Below are 14233 nucleotides of genomic sequence, written 5' to 3' on the forward strand. Positions count from 1 at the left end.
GCGGCTGGGTGTTTTTGATGCCACCTTTGGTGGGCGCGGAGCCTCAGGAGCTCTTGCGGGTTTTGCCGCAGTTTTAGTTGTTGGCGATCACCCGCTCTGGTTCCCTGAATTTTTAGGTTCTTTTGCCGTCTGTGGGGTAGTCTTAATTTTGGTTTTGGTAGGTTTTGCGGTCGCGACCTTCTAGGTCACCTGAACCAATTGCGGCTTTTGTGGTGTGGCAGGAGATAGAACCTCTTTTCCTGCCGCCAGGGTAGCCGCGGGCTGAACACCTTGCGGCTACAGTTTTGGTATCCTCCTGACGACCTGTACCCAGCTACGCCCATCAGTGATCATGAACTTATGTGGGGTGCCCTTCTGTCGGGCCAAGTGTTCCTTCTAATAAGGGCATCCCCTATAATTTGCCGAGTGAGGCTCCTTGAAATTCTCACACGAGACAGGCTCTTCTCACTAGTTTAGGCAAGGCGCTGTTTCGTGGTCCCCACCACATTTGACGCAGAGCTGTGCCCTGCGGCAATAATTCAACGAGTGGCTGAAATTTGGCATCTGTGTCACTGAGGGGGGCCCCCTTATAACACAAATACCATCACTGTTGTTTTATAGTAAAACATACTATATAGGTATGCTCCTGGTGGCTGGCATTCTTTTACATGCCACAAGAAATGTAGGGGTCTCCGTACCATCCCTTGTGGTCAGCTTTTTCACTGATGCCACATCATAGCCTACTGAGGAGAGCTCCTCTCCCACTTCTTTGCAGGAGGCCCCAAAGGGGATTTTTTATGGTTTGCTTGGCATTTCTCCTGCCACCAACCCATTCGGTCGCCCTAAAGCATAAGACTGAATGTCTGTGCCACAAATGGCTACTGAGCCACAAAACAGTTTAGTAACCAGTCTCCTAACTAGCTCCTAGAGCTAACCTAAAAGCCTGAGCGGAATAAACGTGGCACCATACACCACTCGCTTGCGTGTCCCACAACCCACTTTTCATATATCACTAAAATGGGTAGGTGCACTCCCGTGAACTACTAAAACATATATGACTATCAATAATTAAATTTATCTCGTCAAAGACAGCAATTTGCTGCCACGCCTAGGCCACTGAATGTCAGCAAGTACCTATCCACCATTAAAGCACGTGGAGTCTTAATCTGGCTGGTAGCCAGAAATATCTCTCAGTTAGCTTCCTACAGCAGCGTGGTAGGAGTCTTTTCCCTTAGGAAAAACCTAAGCCCGGTGGAACCAAAACAAATATTGGTTTAAATTTACATGGTTGGAGAGCACTCGAGCTCCCATTGCCCTTAAAAATGAAGGAGAGGCATACCATCCCCCCAGATCCGGTATAAATCTATACAAGGACCTTCCCTTAGTCATGGCGTGCCATTCTTGCTGCCATGCTTCCATTGTGAGGCTCTAAAGCCTCCTCCACAGGTGGGAGATGGGCAACTATTTGAAATTTAGAACTGGTGCATTGAGATCACCGTTTCGCTCCAGTACAGGCTTGGCATGAAACCACATCCCAAATACCTTGGCCTCCCTGCCTCTTCGCAATTTCCACATGGCCGCCCGAACTTTCACCACTAAGTTGATTGGGAGAGCCTTTCCCAACACAGTGGTAGCCTCGTAGGAGGTTGTTTTAAAAACACCAGTGCATACAATTAAGGCTCTGCGCTGGGCACTCCTTAAATTTTACATAAGCATCTATTTCTTTCCAACCTATGTGCCCAAACAGATGCCGCATAAGAGGTCATACTTTGGAAGACACCTCGGTACACCATGTCAAATGATGGCCCGACAGTTGATTATCCTTTTGAGCAATCCTCCTAAGCTTGTGCAATCTCCCCCAGATTGCTCCATCGCAGCTTCTTAAAACAATACAACAACTGCACTGCCAGGCACTACAACTGCAGTTTGAATGAAACCTAACACGTACCACAAGACAGGTGAACATTCGGCTTAGTTATTCTGAGCAAGGCCGCCTGTTCTCACGCAACCCCGCTCAAAAAAGTCAAAGCTTAAAAGCTCCTAATACAGACCACCAGCGAGGTTGGAGCGAAATCGCTTTCCTAACCTGCAACAGGATCAAAAAATTTACTGGGTTCATGAACCTATGAAAAAAGGGGACACGATTCAAACAAAGGAAACGTCCTTATTAAGCCGACAGTGAAACTTCTGCAACACACTATGCAGCTGCGTTGCCTAAACCCCGCAGCAGTGCAGGTTGACTGACTGCCACTGTTTGTTGTCAGCCCCAATGACGTGAATGTAGGCACTCTGCACTAGTTGAAGCAATGTATCGCTACTGGTAGCAGTAAATCCAAGTTTTACAGCACAGGGCCAGAGGCCGAGAAGTGATCATAACATGAGACGTTTGTCATATTGTCCTTAAAGAGGTCTGTTATATCTTTCTTGCAATATAGAACATGCCTCCTTTTTTTATCTGTTTCCGATGAACCAGTACAATAACGGTGTCGATGTGATCCTCCCAAACCCTTCCCGGACACATGTGTGTCTGGAAGCTTCCTCCAAAAACTAGGGCCCCCACAGAAGGCAAATTCCTGTTTGACCGAAAAGCTCTACCACCAAAAGGACTTCAGAGGACGGACTGAAGGGGAATATTGTCAGAAGTACAAAGCACATACACGCTTAGTCTCCAAGTATCAGCCCCAGTCAATTGTTTCTGATTGGTCTAAGGGACTAGAAAGGAAATACCAAATCCATCCATAAAATAAATAAAATCTATAACTGCCAATAAACAGATGATAACCCGCCAGATAAAATAGAAAGACCCAGCAACAAGAGATATTTGTCCAGGTTCTCCAATTAGTAGGGAGAAAACAAAATCTCGCTATCCTTGTGTTCTGTTCTGGCTATTAAAAAACCATTTTTATTTTACAATTCAACTAATACATATTTTAGACTATGTGTCTGAAGGAAATTGTTCTAAATATCAAAGGCTCACTATTAAACCAAAAATTAGCGCAGTAAAACTAGTTTTTCTTTTAAAGAAGTCTTAAAAAATAACAGAACATACAATAAAGTATGAAAATAAAGGAAGCAAAAATAGGTTCCAAAGAAACTAAAAACTGTTTGACTACAGTCTTTAAAACAGTATTGTTCTAATGCAACAAGAATGTTTTGTAAATATTTCTGCTACACAGGTACAGCGATAAAACTTGTTATGAGAAGAAGTACGCCTTTAACAGCCATTATGCATTTGGTAGAATGCTCCAGTTTGTGTTATTGGTTATGAATAGTATTTATGATGTACCATCTATTTACTTATAGTATTAGCACTAGATAGGGAATCTTGGAGAGCTGCATCAAACCAGTCAAATGACTGAAGACAAAAAAAAAAAAAATAGTATTAGTGATAATGAACATTTGTAATATGTTAATACATATTTTGAATAAACTTCTGGATATTACTTTTACCAGGTACCTAATATTGTAGTGTAGAATATCTTATTTTATAATTTACAGCTATACCTTAATAAAATAGGCATGTAAATACTGAACTGCAATAGAGTATTAGGTCATTTTAACACATATTACTCGAATATTATTTTTGGATCAACCGCGATTTTGGATTATCTGTGATGCTCTTCCCGGTTATTATTGCAAATAATCAGGAGTTGACTATACTCTTAACACTTAATAGAAATGCAGTACTACCAATGGATTTATTTGAAATTTAGTATTGCTTGATTCAGCAGTAAACACTGAAGATTTTTAGAAGTCTGTTGACTATGGACTCCATCCCTAGATGAAGAAACGTAATTTTTTTCCAATTCTTGTTTTTGGGATGCAGTTCATCAAAACATCTCATAACAAAAATTAAACTTCATAACTAGTGTAATGTTTGTTAATCAATATACATTCTTCTATGATCCAGTGTAGCCTAAGCCCAAAAATAACTAAAATTTAATTTTTTTGCAGTTTTAGAGGATTTTGGTATTTAACATACAATTTATTGAGAAATTTGTAAAATAAATACCTAAACAAGTAAAAATAAATAAAATTGAAAGAATTTACAGCTCACTTTCTGTAGCGAGACAATGTTCTTTTATAACTTCGTTCGGTTCTACAAGAGCAAACAGTCAGCTTACAGTGAAATTAATTAATCCCTTTGGCATGGTGGGTAGAGGGTGGTCCATATTTTAAATCAAAAATGGCACTTTCAACTTGACCCGTTTTCGAGTAAATACCATTATTTAGAAATTTTTGAGCGGTTCAAGTAGTTTATTTGTATGCTTGCAGTTACAGCAGCAGCAGTAGCTGAGTGACAAAGATCTTGGTTTGTTGTGAAGCTGCCCTTGCTAGAAATTAATTACTTCATAAGTATATACTGGTATTACCGGTTGCCAGAAGGGTGTAGGCTAAGAAAATATGTGGATGACGCCCAGCCGACTGTGGATGCCAGTTCTAGGGTACAGTTGCAAGAAAGAGCCAGTCGTGCGGTGGTGGAATTAAGGGAGTGGAATGAGCACCACAAGATGATCTTCAGTTCTGAGAAAACAACGATGATGTTGTTGAAAGAAAGCCCTTAGTAATGGTAGGGGGGGAGGAAAATTAAATATACCAAAACCCAGAGAGGCAATTAGGTATCGTAATAGATGAGCTGTTGGAACAAAAGGAGCGTGTGACGCAGGTCGGAGGGAGAGCGTTCGATGCATTTTATAAGGTTAGATGATTAGTCGACTACAAGTGGGGCCTTGATTTTCTAATGCTGAGAATACTTGATAAAGAATTGGTGGAAGGAATAATGTTGTATGGGGCGTGGTATGTGCGCACATGAAAGTTTCGGTGTACTTCAGGAAGATTCTGTTGAGCGAGCAACAGCTCCTCCTGTTAATAGTGATAAGAGGGTGCAGGAGTTCGAATAACTATGCCTTAATGCATCTTTTATTATTGTGAACTTACAGCGCTGGGTCATTTATATCTTTAAATAAATTGATCGTTAGTCTGTTGAAAATATGTTTATTTTGTAGATAATTTAATACATATTTTTGTTGATTATAATATATTTACACAGGATATCTTTTACATTTTATATCAGATTATATTATGTTTAAATAGTGTACATGTAATTCATTATGTGTTTATTATTAGATTAGTATATTTATATTTTACGTTTATTAAGAGTTAAGTTGCATTTTTCAATGTATAAATTAGACTAATTTTCCCAGACGCCTGGGAAAAATGTAAATGGAAGTGGCTTATGACGGATCGCTACACAACGTAGGAGTCGACAGAATATGACAACTTTAACAGCAGGTTTAACTGATTTGGATCGGTGTCGAGTCCGAATCGTGTGGTCTGTGAAGTCGAAGAAACTGTGGAACATGTGCTCCTTGTGTGTGAAGCCTTCGAAGAAGAAAGGCGGCAGTTGCATGTTATAGAAATAAGATTTAGGTTAGAGGATATTTGTAGTAATAGGGAAACATATAATAAGTTTAGTAGATGTGTAAGGGAGATTCTAGTTAAGAAGGAGAGTACTAGGCTCTAAAGAAGGTTGTCTGTGAGTGCGACTTGAAGATGTCCACTGCAAGGGAAGATTTCCGTGACGTGTTCCCAGTTAAGTATAGAATGTGTTAGTATAGTAGGGTATAAGTTAGCTATTAGAATAGAATATGTAGTAAACGAAAATAGGAATTAGACAATAAATTACGTATATATATATATTTTTATTCTACGAAGCTCATTTATTGTCTAATTACCACTTTTTTTTTACTATATATTCTGTTTAGAGACCCCGGGGGTCATGTAAATGGCTCGCATATAATAGAGGTAAAAAGAAAAATTATAAACGGACCTCACGGCTTTTATTTACTGATATAAAAAAAAGAAAGGAACGGTACGCCAGAAAAGAAGAGACTCAAAATCTTAAAGTCTGAAACGAAGGCGAAATATTAGCGCGATACCATGCGTAAAAATAACCGAGGTTAACAGCGAATCAGCGGCCGATTGCAATATGCATATTAGTTGAGGTTTTGATGAAGGCAAAGGAGTGACATCTCTGCCCAGCGTCAAGAGCACTGATTTAAAAACATGGTATGAGGGCTTTAGAGGACTCCTGACAAAAGCCTACAGCTTATAAGTAGCAGGGGTGTAGGATTAGTTGAATAGTTCATGGTGGGAGCCCCTATATATCGCTGAAGATGTACGGGATAAGTAGAACTGCAATAACGTTTTCCTTTACTAATAGTTTATTAACTATTAGTAAAGAAAAAAGTTATTGCTATTAAATATCTGAGTATCATTTAGATTTTAATTTCAAATTAATGAGGGATTTTAATAAAAATTCAATTATGCGGCTTCATTACTTATTAAAAAGTGAAGGGGTATATATACAAAGCTACTACTATCATTGTGACTGCTATTTTGAAAAACTTAAATTCTGAATTTTCGAAAACTTTCTATATAATAGTTCTGATAAAATTTCAATATATTTTTATGCAGAAAGTTTTAATTTTTGCACTATATATACAATTAAAAGAAGTACTTTTTTCAGTTTGTGCTAAATTATTGACAGCCATTTCAGAAATATTCCCTGGGAGGGAATTCATGTCGATCCAATTTTGTATTTTTACAACAGTTCGTTAAAAAGAAAATCAAAATTATTCTTAAAAATATTACTACACGGGCGGTTGCGTATACAAAAACACACACACACACACACAAGCAGTTAACGATTTTATAAGAATTTAAGAGATTTAAAATCACCTGAAAACTGGGTACGAAAACTATTTCTTACCGTAGATTAGTGAAAAAAAATCTCGAATTATGGAGATCGATAAACAGTGGTGCATAAAAATTACTCAAACTGTTTTGTTATATAAAATCGTTATTGTTAGTCTTATCTTCATAATTACTGAGTTCCATTAAGATTATGCGAGTGTTGTTTAATCGTTGTATTTTTTTCTTATATAATAGTTCAGTCTGTATACTCGTATTTTTAAGTGTATCCGTGCATTAGATAGTATCATAGCAATTTTTGATTTTTCTTTTTTGTAGAAATTTGATTTGTGAAATGAAAATTTTCCATAGTTTCATAATTTTAATAGTTCTCGCAATTATCAACGCATTTATAATTCCAGATAAATGCGGTAGGTGTATACTTACTTGTAAGCCAAACTATATAATAATTTATGTTTTAAAATGTTGAATGAACTTATGCGTTTTGTTATAGTTGAAAATACTAATAAATTAAAGTAATAATAAATTTTATGTTTCACGCTCAATCGGCTACGATGAAGGTAATTTTACGTATACGTAAGACGATATGGGCATTTCGGTGTACGCGTTTTTAAGTAAACCACCGGTCTAATCTCGTAGATAGATAAAAATTTTAGAAAAGTCTGATAAATCTAAAAATTAGTGTTCGTTGAAGTTTTCAGAATCGTGTTGAAAATACTTTATTTTATTTTAGAAAAATGTTCAGTATTTTGCACCATACTCTTCAGTCACTAGATGTAGGATGAACTAGCTACATGTACGCGTATAACGACTGTGTATTTAATATATGGAATAAGATATGTGATTTAACATTCTTCAGTAATTTAAAATTTTTGTTAAACGCTTCATTCATTACAGAAGCTTGAAAGCCAGTACGTGGAAAACGGTATGCGATTTGTAGTGTGGGAAAAATTCCAAGCCTGGGTAGGATTCGAAACAGAAATTTCATCCGGATGAAAAGCAAAGACGAATTCTTAACAGAAACAAACATTTTTAATTGACCGTGATTTTGGTTAATCCCCGATATCATAATCTCAGTTGAACAAAAAGAGAACATACGATAGAGTAACCTGACTTTATGTCGGTAGATCTAACCGCAGCAAATAATGTGCAATGCATTTGTACAAGTTTGTAGAGACCGTGCAAAACATTGTTCTTTCTTACATGCTTATGTCAGATCGACCGTATCAGCTTTATTAAGATAAAACTGATACAATAAAGCTCGTATTGTCATAACAGGGTCCGGGCAAACCTGAGACTTGGCCTCACAGGTACTTAAACTTTGGAAGCACTCACTCGGCCGTAAAACCTGCTGATGATACAACCCTGTGCCATGAACAACAGTCAGGTGAGCCTCACTTAGTTGAGTGGGAGTTCTTGTTGCGAGAGGACGTGTCTTTAACACTCCGGAGTTTTGATTGTGTTTTTGGATTGATTTTTTCTCTGTTGGACTGAACGTTTGGCAAGTACGGTGGTTTATTATTGGTCGTGTTTTAGATTTGAAGATTTTAGATTATGAACAACCTTTTTTTATAGCGAGTTTTTTTTGTATAGCTTTATTGTCACTAGGCAATAAGGTATGAACTTGTCTGGTGTCAGTGTGTATGTGTGTTTAGTTGTGCGCGTGTTGTACTATGGACAATTAGAATTTTATTTCTAAGAATTGAAATTTGTTATCTATGTTGATAACATTGAACATTGTGTTGATAACATAGTGTAGTTAGAGAGGCAATTTAATTTTAATTTGATTACTGATGACTGAAGACAGGTGCTTATCGTAGCTTGATAAGAGACTTTTATAGCTTTGTTGGTAAAACTACTGTTGTAATTAATTGTAAGTGATTTGAATTGAAGTATACTGTATTTATTTAATTCTATGTTAAGATGTCTAAATCGAGTTTACCAGAAGAAGCAAAAATGGAGTCTGAGTTTCCTTCTCGACGAAGTCGAAAGACAGCTAGGTCGACGCCGGCGTCCAGTATGATGGATCTAACAGTAAACACTGAAGATACAGTGGTGAGGGCCTCTAAGAGGAAGGTGGAGGTCATTGAAACTAGCAGTGAAGGGATGGATATGAACCACCTTCTGGAGGCCATTACTAAATTGGTGGAACTGTGTCGTCACAACACAAACAACAAAAAAAATTAAGGAGTGCGCGAAGAGAGAGAGCGAGAGATGTGGAAATTGTGATGAAAGAGCTGTACGCATTATTGCATCCCAGTCTTGTAGGGGTACGCAATAGTGGTGAACCGTTGAAGGATGCAGCCACACAAATTACGAGAGCCGTCAACAGAGAGCTGTCACAGATAGAGGAGGGTGTGCCAGACGAGGAAGTCCCGGACCTGGTTATCAGGAGGTGGTCAAGGAAGTGCTTTAAAAATTGCGAGGAGGTAAAGGGATCCATCTTTGAGGTCAGTGGTGATATTTTAGCCACATATGACTTAGCGGAGGATGGCAGGACAAGTCGTGGTAGGAAACTGCTGGACAGGGTCGCCACCATGCGTAGGTTGGCGAGACAATCTAAGCTGAAGAGGGGTCAGCTGGTAGTGGAACAAGGCCTAGCAGAAGTGCTGGTAGGGGATATCGAAGAAGATATCCAAAGCATGGTGTACATGATGGTAGTGAACACTAGGGCTGGGGAGAGAGTAGTTGCAGAAGACTTACACAGACCTGTAAAGAAAATGCAGGAGCTTAATGCTGAAGTGTGTGATATGGCTCAGTGGCGAACAAGGTAGGCGTATTTCTTAAGAAAATAATAGAGTACCATGGTAGAAGGAGTGATGGTAATAGGGTTGTGTATCTGGACGATGTGATAGCGAACGAGTCGGCGAGTAATCGGCCACAGCAGCCCACCAGTACACTTGTGATTAAGGTAAAGGGGGCTATATATGCAGACCTCTTCAAAAATGGTGTGACCAAGGAGGAGATTGGGGATTTACTGACCATCAGGACAGTATATCAGACAGAATATCACAAGTGGGTCGCGTAGGATAGGCCTCATTAATGTTAAGGATCTACAGGAGGAAATGACAGAAGTGGAGTTTCTAAACTCCATCAATGAGGTCATTGGCGGCAATGGAAAATGAAGGATATGAGGATTACCTCCTTAAGCTCGGCCTTTGGTGGCATGAAGAGAGCCACTGTTGCGATGTCAGCGATGGCGTTAGTGGCCAGGAGAAGAATTCGCGTGGGATGGATCCACTGCAGGGTGTTCCTGAGTTCGGAGGAGCCACGGTGCTACAGGTGCTTCAAGGTGGGCACATGGCGGCCAGATGGAGTGGTCCCGACAGGTCGGCCCCTTGTGTCATAACTGTGGTGACGAAAGGCACCGAGCCAAAGAGTGCAAGGTCATGGTGAAATGTTTGAGGTGTGTTGGAACTGGGCATTAGACTGGTAGCGCCCTTTGCGGTAAGAAAAATGCCTACAGTTCTCCAGTTAAACAAGAATAGGAACGCGGCATCACATGACGCGCCCTGGAATTGGGAAGGGAGCAGACCTTCTGTTTGTGTCTGAGCCTAATCTGAGGAAGGTGAAGGAAGACGGCTGGATAGTGGATTGGATGAGGAGTGCAGCCGTTTATGGGAGCGGTATGCCGATCCTAACCACCGGTGAGAGAAATGGATTCGTATGGGTTGAGCTTCCAGACATTGTGGTCTTTTCTGTTTATATTTCGGCGACCTCTGATCTGGATGATTATGAACAAATGCTTAGAGGATCTGGCCGGTGTGATTCACCTTCTTTGAAAGGATATAGTCGTGGGTGGTGATCTTAACTCAAAGAAAGTGACATGGGGAGGATATGTCACGGACTATTGACATCAGGAGAATTCTGGAGGAGTATATAGCCAATTTGGGTTTGGTGATGCTCAATAATGGGACAGCGCCTACCTTGGTGAGGGTAAATGGATACTCGTTAGTGGATGTCAGGCTTGTCTCGCCGAGGTTGTGGAGGTTGTGGTCGTGGAGGTGGGAAGTGCTTACTGAAGAGGAGTCGTTGAGAGACCATTTCTTTGTTTGGTTTGAGATTGAGGACGGTGGGTCTTGTAGGGTGACTGCTGACAACAGGAGATTATGTTCGAAAGAGGGCCTGACTTGACTTAAGAAATTGGTGAAAGAGCGCCTTGATCATCTGAAAACGTCTCCCCCAGCTACCTGACAAAGGTGCTATCAAAGGCAACAGAAGAGTCGCTGGACCATAGAAGTCCGTACAGAAAGGGTGTATATTGGTGGACGTTTGATTGGCGGAGGCGAGAAGGTGCTGTATTAGAACCAGGAGACAGCTACAGCAGGCTAGGAGAAGCATCATGGATGAGATATCAGCCCATGGATGAGATATCATCCATGGGCTGATATCATGAATTTATCTCATTCATGGATTCGGAGAGATATCAGCCCGTATCTGGTGCGAGTCCTTCAGGACTATTTTATTGGCAGAAGGATAGATGATCATGCAGAGGGTAAGGACGTTACTAACAATTTGGAATGCGGTGTCCCACAGGGTTCGGTAATTAGACCGATCCTGTGAAACCTAGCATATGATGGCGTCCTCAAGTTGCGATATCCTGAGGTAGTTTCGGTTACCGGTTTTGCCGATGACTACGCCATGGTATTAGTCACCAGAACAGAATGGCCAAAGAAGATGAACGGGCTATTCTATTGTTCGACAGAGTGTTGGCGGGCCACGGCCTTATCCTTGCTGTAGAGAAAATGAAGCTGCTGGTGATGGCTGGGAGAAGGTGACTCTCCCCCATCAGGCTACAGGTAACGGGGGCCGTTATCGAGCCGGTCAGTAGAGTGAAATACCTGAGGGTTTGGCTCGACAGACGGAGAGCCTTTCAAGATCATGTCAGGGAGGCAGTCGACAAGGCAGATGGAACAGTGTTGGCTATCTCAAGGCTCTTGAGCAAGGTTGGCGAGCCAAGCTCATCAAAGAGGAGGATGCTGGCAGCGGTGGCTCGGTCCATTGCCTTGTATGCCGTGCCAGTGTGGAGGAGGAGGTTAAGCATGAAAGTGGCTGTTCAGAGGCTTGCGGGACTGCAGCGCCGACTGGCAATCGACGTAACTAGGACTTACCGGACGGTCTCTACAGAGGCAGTTCTGATGAGGCAGCATCTGTACGCAGCACAGTGCGTTGGCCAGAGCCGGGCGACTGCAACTGTAGGATGATTGGTAAACAAAACACTGCCCCGAAAGAAATCCTTGCCCTTGGAGTAATTAGGCTGATTGCCGGGAAGTTGATTCACGCTTCTACCTGAGTTATGCAAAGTGCGTACTAAGTTTGATATTCCATTGAAATGCCAGTAGTGAGCACTTAATTTTGTTTAGCCACTTATGATGGCATGTGAATATACGCTGTGTCAAGGTGACGTCTGATACTGCAAATACGACAGTTAATACCGAATGAAAACTGATACTGATGCAAACTGCCAGAGCACATGGGTGTACTTGATAGTAGATAAACAATTATGATATTATAATTACAACTCGGTAGGCTGCACATAATATGGTGAATCCACCCCAGCAATATATACAGGTCACTTGTCAGTTTGTTTTTCTACAATGTTGTTACACAATAGGAATGGTGCACTCTACTGTCAAAAAAGAAAAGCACTATTTTTTACTTACTTGTTAGAGAAATTTTTTGTTTTCCTTGCTTTACTACTTAAGTAGTAACAGTTTTATTTGAATTATCGAGTACAGACGTTTCTTCAACTGATTAATCCAAACAGGAATATGGAACCTGGCTCTTCATTGTTTTCTTTTCATTCAGTGGACTGCTACATTCTTAATATATGCGATAGCTAAAATTATATGAAAACTGACGGATTATACATACATAACTGTAATATTCATATACACACACTTGATTACAATTAAAAATGCTGCTACTGTGCTGCGACATTGAATCTTATACATATAAGAATGTACCCTGAAACAAGGTAATTAAAAAGCTAGTCCTAGCCTATAAGACGGTTTATTGTTTAATTTACTTATTTGCAGTACTAAGTCACTAGTGTACAGAAATAAATTGATAAACAATTTTTAATGATTTTTTGATGAAATTTTGTATTAAAAAGAAAATAAGTAATGAATCATATATTTCTGTTTTTTTTTTTTAAATTAGTGTGCAAGTAACAATAATGATGACTACTGTTTAACCTGTACTATGCCATTTGATATATCAATTTAGTTGCAATAAATAAACTAAAATTATTTTCTTAATGATATTAAAATTAACTAAATTCTAATCGTGATGAGTTTATGCATGATATTTGCTGAAAAATAAGGACAGTTAAAAAAACTGAGGTGACCGGCCTCAGTAAGCAAGCTAGTACAAAAATTCTGATTTAAAATTAAAACACTACTCAGAATTACATCAGATTCTGTGAAGTTTGAGCTCTTAACAAAATTATTGTGAACCAGTGATCATTAATGTAATGTTATTTTTTTTGGAGGTGATGAGTAGGGGGAAACTATTTTATAAGTTTACTTTTAAAATAAAAATTAACATATTATTTTTTATAGAAAAAGATATTCTGAATACATAAGAATAAATGCATATCTGAAATAACAAAAATAAAATTTATGTTATAGGCTAGAAGATACAAAGTAAAATTCAGTACCTTTGTACAAAATAGGACTAATGTTTCCATCCCTCACCTCAGCAGAGGTCATAAATTATTAACAAGTGTACAGCAATTAAAACCAGCATGTCAATGAATTATTTTGGGGTGATAATTTATACGGCATCAGCTGCTACTATCATTAACCAACCGATATACAAAGTGCAGTCATCCATCAAAAATGAAAATATGCTTCTGATTGTTTAACTTAGATAATCTACCGAAACTGGCTTAATTAACAAGGCTCTTAACCTCATTACTATGATCTTTGTTCCTTTGTCACATAATTTGAAATTTTATCCTTTTAATTTCCAAGCTGCTGTTTTATGGTATCATTTTAAGGAATATAATTTACTATCTTGATCAGGACCCTGCTATGAAAGTAATGAATCCGAGTTCTGTTAAATTTATATTAATTAAAATATGCATTTTTAAATTAATAAAACTAACTGTTTTGGTCATTTTGTTAGGTGTTTCCACTTATCAGTATCAGGGTACCTATTACAGCATGCTGACACCCCGGTTTTAGAGTTAACCTTTTTTGGTGTTATCATGTAATAGAATGTGAAATAACAAAACACTGTATTTTTGGTTTATTGTGTTCACAGTCAAAGCAGATGATGCAGATAGTCAGTATAATGGACCAGAGATGCGTCATCCTCGTCGTCGTGGAGGTCCTATTAAAACAGGAGTTGTTAATTAATATTACATGCATAGATCATTAGCAAAAAATAAATTAATTGGTTAATTAATAACATTAACTTTTATTTAAATTATAAATGACCAAAACAAAATCATAGATAAATGTTTACATCAATTAAAAATATTATATAAACATTTTTAAATGTAATGTTTCAAATATAAAAAAGCATATACTTA

At 39.0% G+C, this 14233-nt stretch overlaps 1 long non-coding RNA gene across 1 annotated transcript; it reads left to right on the top strand.

Moving 5' to 3' along the window:
* The first annotated feature begins 6889 nt into the window (after positions 1-6889).
* On the top strand, positions 6890-14233 carry LOC142322824 (uncharacterized). Its single transcript, XR_012755943.1, has 2 exons — positions 6890-7103; positions 13963-14233. It is a non-coding gene; the product is annotated as an uncharacterized LOC142322824 (long non-coding RNA).

The sequence above is a fragment of the Lycorma delicatula genome, chromosome 4 (assembly GCF_047948215.1).
Source record: "Lycorma delicatula isolate Av1 chromosome 4, ASM4794821v1, whole genome shotgun sequence".
Classification (NCBI taxonomy): domain Eukaryota; kingdom Metazoa; phylum Arthropoda; class Insecta; order Hemiptera; family Fulgoridae; genus Lycorma; species Lycorma delicatula.